Genomic DNA, 6,251 nt, shown 5'->3' with positions numbered 1-6,251 from the left:
TGCACTTTGACTATAATATTTTCCAACACTCCTTCAGGGCAAATGCAAGTTCTATCTGCTAGCTGGATCACTACCTTGGTAGCAACCATTCTTACCCCAGTTAACTTCTTATAGATCGAAAGTGGCAAAACATTTATTGATGCCCCTAGATCACACATGGCATGCTCAACTTTGATATCCCCTAAAGAGATGGGTAATGTGAACATACCTGGGTCGGTGCATTTCGAGGGCATCCTTCTTTTCTGTATCACAGCAGACACAGTTTCTCCAATCACAATCTTCCCATCTAGCTTGGTTTTCCCTGCAATAAACTCCTTGATGAACTTACTGAAGGCGGGCATTTTCAAGGCTTGCAAGAATGACAAGTTGATTTCCAACTTGTTGAAAATCTCCATGAGATCCTCTGCATCATCTTTTTTCTTCTTCGCCTCCCCTCGATATGGAAATGGTTTTGCTCGTTTTACTGCATTTGTGGAAGTCCCAGCCTGGGTTTCATCAACTGCTTTGTTTCCTTCCTTACTTACTTCCTCAGGTTCGGGGTCTAGGAAGAACGGGTCGCTTGATCGAGGTAGGGATCCCCCTAAGTCTCCCTTCTGGAGGTCGTCCTGAATAAGGATCTCCCTTGGTCTAGTGCCTTCCTCTTCAGTGTCCAACGTCGGCCCTTCATAACCCGGCCCAGATCTCAAGGTGATTTGACTAATGTTTGCTCGGTCTGGCGGTTTGACGGTAGCAGGAAGTTTGCCTTCATTCCCCCGCATCTCATTCAAGGAAACTGCGATCTGGGAAAGTTGTTTCGCCATCATGTCCATGGCGGCTTTTTGTTCAGACTGAGCATCTTGCAACTTGTGCACCATGTCATTGTTGGAATGTAGGTTACCTTGCATGAACTACTGTGAATTTACCAGATCATGGACCATGTCATCCAAACTCCGTTGTGGTCTGAAGTTGAATTGACCAAAATTTTGTCCTTGACCTTGGTTCTGTCGATAATTGCCTTGATGATTGTTGTATTGGTTATTCGACCCTTGATTATTGTACTGGCCACCAGACCCTTGATTTCCTTGGTGGTTCTGTTGGGAATTCTGAAAATTGCCTTGGTTATTCCTTTGGTGAGGTGGCACATAGGAGTTTCCCGAATTGTTTTGGTTATTCTGATTCCTATTCCCCCAATTTGTGTTGTCTTGATTCCTATATCTCGCTTGCAGCTGGCCTTCTTGATTCCTTCCTGACCAGTTATGTTGCCTCTCTGGGGGGTGTGTAATTCGTGATTTGCTGCGAGGGCGATTGATTCTGGTCATTTTCACTCCATCGAAAATTGGGATGAGTCGTCCACGGTGCGTCCTTCTGTCTTCCTTGGTTCCAACTTCCATCTGGATTCCAACTTCCCATCGAATTCGCCTGGGCATGGCACTCCTCTTCGCTAGGTTGACCATAATAAGGCTGAATCTGTCTTTCCTCCGGACCCGGGGATTTCTCACTCCTTGATGGAGCGTGGGGGTTGTATTTTTCAATCGCATTCAACAATGCTTTCTCCAATTGGTCTATCTTATCTTCCACCTTCTTATCAGTTTGCTCCGTTGCTGCGTTGACCGATCCCCTTCTCAAGATGCTCCTCGGGTTATCATAAGCCTTCTTTGCCTCAATTAATCTCCCCAGCGTTTCCCTGGCTTCACTTGCTTTGTTCTTAGTAAAATTTCCCCCGCTCGAAGAATTCATCAGGTCCTTTGATTCGGGGTTTGCACCTTCATAAAACAGATAATAAGTTTCCGCCTCGATCATCCGATGATTAGGACAAGCATCCAGATGAGCTTGCCCAACTTCCAGATTGGAAGCCTGCTCTCATAAACTGTCAAGGGAAAAAGAAATAACAGAAATTAAAATATTTACACCAAATCCTTAAATGAAATAACAACAAACGCCATCCATCCCCGGCAACGGCGCCACTGGAAAGGTTCTCTAGTCTACGCGTGTTCAAATAGGAAATAGCAGGTTTCCTAGATCCAGCAAGTCCACCAAGATCACTCGGTCTAGGAACTCGTGGGTCGCGAGGAATCCCGGTCGTCGGACACACAGAGCACTTTTTCTTTCAAAAACCCTCAACCACTTTACTAAACCTAGTATAGGGAAGTAGGGATCGATCCCACAGAGAAGGATGCGTAATACTCATGTTCAAGGATTTGGGAGTGTTTTTGGTGTTGGCTGCTGCCACGCATTTTCTTGGGTTGAGGAAAATCAAAATTAACTTGACTTGGAAACTTTTAAAAATTCTTAAACTAACAGCTAGACCTAGGAAATAAACCTACTGTGGGGACCATGTCTAAAAAAGCAAGGTACGACTGAAAAGTTGGCAGAATAACTAACTCTCGTACTGACTGACAGTGACATCGTCTTCTACAACCAAAATTGTGTAAAACAAGCAGCATGAGCAAAATAAAAACAGAGCTACTGACTTGAAATCAAATTTATGCATAATAAACGAAGAACTTAACAGATCAGCATACCCTAGACGAAGTAAAATAGAAACAAAAAAAAACAAGATCTATCGAACTACTATCTTTCCACACGTCGAATCCAACCTCAGACGCTAAATCCACTCCGGATCCAAGCGTCCGACATGAACTCCAAACAGCAGAAACTCTCCATCACGTCAGATTTTTTTTAAAAAAAGAACTCCGAATACTCAAACAACCACAGATCTGTCACCAAATTCCACATCAAACATCTCAACATCAAAATAAACAGAGATCGACATAACAATTGAAGAAATAAGCTAACAACAGAGAGATCTATGCAAAATGACTTGAAATTTAACCGCTAAACGCAGATCCACGAACGGTAAAACAATTAAGCATCATCAACATCAAGGTCGAATCCTAAAAGTGAAGTTTGACGGTGAAACAAGCAAAACAACTGAAATTAAAGGTAATTGTATCTTCGCCCTCACTCGGACGGTGTTGCCAAACACGAGATTTTCTAGAAAGTACCCTTCCGATCACGACCACCCCAGATCCATTCCCAAGTGTGTGTAAAGTGTGTGAGCTAAGAAGAGTGAAAAAAACTCTCTCTTTTGCGTTGCATGCTCTTCTATATATATAGGCGTTTGAGTGGGCCCAGCGAGGTATAGATAAGACTTTGTTGCCCTCAGTTGTAGACTCCTCTGTCACGCCAATTTTCCTTGTAAATCCTGCTCACTTCGTTCCTTTCCTTCGCTAGACCATCTCCTTCAGTACTTCCTTGATCTAGCGATTTTCTTCACACACCTGGCTTAGGAAACGTGTTAGACCCAGCAAATTATAACATTTTTCGCACATTACCGATGCATGAAATTAGCCTTATCATGAATTCACAGCAGTTCATGCAGAATAACTTGCATTCCAACAATGACGTGGTGCACAAATTGCAAGACGCTCAGTCGGAACATAAAGCTGCCATGGATATGATGGCAAAGCAACTGTCCCAGATCGCAGTTTCTTTGAATGAGATGTGGGGAAATGAAGGGAAACTTCCCGCCACGGTCAAACCACCAGACCGAGCAAACATTAGTCAAATCACCTTGAGATCTGGGCGGAGTTATGAAGGACCGACTTTGGAAATTGACGAGGAGGTACCCATGCAGGTTAGTGAAAGGGAAAAAGGTCAAGTACTTCAAGGGGATAGCCCTAGACCCAGAGGAATCCTTGTTCAGGATGTCCTCCAGAAGGGAGATTTAGGGGGATCTACCTCGACCAAGTGACCCATTCTTCCTAGACCCAGAACCTGAGGTAGTGAGCAAGGAAGGAAGTAGGGAAGTTGGTGAAACCCAGGCTGGGACTTCCACAAATGCGGGCAAAATCATTTCCATACCGGGGGGAAGCAAAGAAAAAGAAGGATGATACAGAGGATCTCATGGAGATTTTTAGCTAGTTGGAAATCAACCTGCCATTCGTGCAAGCCCTAAAAATGCCTGGTTTCAGCAAGTTCATCAAGGAATTCATTGCAGGGAAGACCAAACCAGATGGGAAAATTGTGATCGGAGAGAATGTGTCTGCTGTGATACAAAAGAGAAGGATGCCCTCAAAATGCACAGACCCAGGTATGTTCACATTACCCATCTCTCTAGGGGACATCAAGGTCGAGCATGCTATGTGTGATCTAGGGGCGTCCATCAATGTTTTACCGCTTTCGATCTATAAGAAATTGACAGGAGTAAGGATGGTTGCTACCAAAGTAGTGATCCAGTTAGCAGATAGAACTTGCATTTGTCCTGAAGGTGTGTTGGAAAATGTCATAGTCAAAGTGCATGATTTTCTATATCATGCTGATTTTTATGTGATCAAGATGAATGATAATGAGTCTGCTGAGTCTAGTGGCGTGCTTTTAGGGAGACCATTTATGCGTACTGCTAAGACCATTATCGATGTCTTCGATGGAACAATTTTTTTGGATTATAATGGGGAAAAATATACATTTAGCATAGATGAGGGGATGAAAAGGCCTTTAGATGTTGAGAATCTGTATGCTATTGATGTTATTAACCCCCTGGTCCAAGAATATCTTGAGACGGAATTGATACAGGAACAAATTTACAACTCGGAGTTGAGCTATTCAATTGACAGAGAAGTTGTAGGATGGTGTGCAGCAATGAACACAACGGAGTTGACAGATGAGGAACTCACGGAGGCCATCATGGAGTTTTGCCGAAATCCCGAGTCAGCTAAATCTAAGGGATCGGCTCACGTGGATAGTCTGGAGAATTCTCCTGGGTCTGGGAAGGAGGCATTACCAGATATTGCAGACAAAAATCCCTTGCCCCAGGAGCCGAATGGAACAAAGAAGGAACTGAAGACACTTCCGCCAGGCCTCAAGAATGCTTACTTGGAGGAGAATGAGACATTCCCAGTAATAGTCAACAGTAACCTGACCAAGGAGCAGGAGAAGGAGTTGTTGGAAGTCATCAAACGAAACAAGAAAGCAATAGGGTGGACTCTCTCGGATTTGGTAGGAATCAGTCCGGATCTTTGTATGCACCACATTCGTCTAGAAGAAGGTGCGAAGGCTCATCGAGATGCACAATGGAAACTGAATCCGAACATGCGAGAGGAAGTCCTAAAGGAGGTGTTAAAATTGCTTGCCCTAGGGATTATCTACTCCATTCCGGGCAGCGAGTGGGTCAGTCCTGTCCATATGGTACCTAAAAAGTCTGGCATACAGGTTGTTAAGAATGAAAATAACGAGCTGGTGCCCACGAGGCTGGTGACGGGTTGGAGGATGTGTATCGACTACAGGAAGCTGAACGAGGCCACAAAGAAGGATCACTTCCCCCTACCTTTCATTGATCAGATACTAGAAAGATTGGCTGGCAAACAGTATTTTTGTTTCCTTGATGGATACAGTGGCTATTTCCAGATCTACGTTAACCCAGAGGACCAAGGGAAAACCACGTTACGTGCCCCTTTGGTACGTTTGCATACCGAAGAATGCCGTTTGGATTATGTAATGCACCAGGAACTTTCCAGCGGTGTATGATGAGCATTTTCTCGGATCTGCTGGAAGTATGCATTGAGATATTCATGGACGACCGTATACGGGAACTCATTCGATACTTGTTTGGCCAGCCTTGATCTAGTGTTAAAGAGATGCCAGGAGAAGCACTTAGTATTGAATTTCGAAAAATGCCACTTCATGGTGATAGAAGGCATTGTCCTGGGTTACGTGGTTTCTGAGAGAGGAATACAGGTGGACAAATCAAAGGTAGATGTGATATCAAAGTTACCATACCCTACGAACCAAAAAGAGGTTAGAGGCTTCCTAGGTCACGCAGGGTTTTATAGGAGGTTTATCAAGAATTTCGCTAAAATCGCGCAACCAGTCACTCATTTGTTGCACAATGATGTGGAATTCGTCTTTGACGAAGGATGCAAGAAGGCATTTCAGTTGCTCAAGGACAGACTCGTGTTAGCACCAATTATCAGGGCACCAGACTGGAATCACCCTTTTGAGATAATGTGCGACGCGAGTGATTTTGCTGTGGGAGCCGTCCTAGGACAAAAGATTGACGGAAAAAGTTATCTGATCTTCTATGCTTCTAAGACGCTGAATCAGGCTCAGAAGAATTATGACACCACGGAGAAGGAAATGTTGGCTGTCGTATACTCGTTTGAAAAATTCCAACCCTACCTTCTTGGGTCAAGGGTTATAGTCTTCACGGATCACGCAGCAATAAAGTACTTAGTGGCTAAGAAAGAGCCTAAGCCGAGGTTAATCCGCTGGGT

The sequence above is a fragment of the Salvia hispanica genome, chromosome 6 (assembly GCF_029641045.1).
Source record: "Salvia hispanica isolate PSC_SH4W2 chromosome 6, Shi_PSC_v1, whole genome shotgun sequence".
NCBI classification, from domain to species: Eukaryota; Viridiplantae; Streptophyta; class Magnoliopsida; order Lamiales; family Lamiaceae; genus Salvia; species Salvia hispanica.
The sequence above is the reverse complement of the archived record's forward strand: the minus strand, read 5'-3'. Positions refer to the sequence as shown.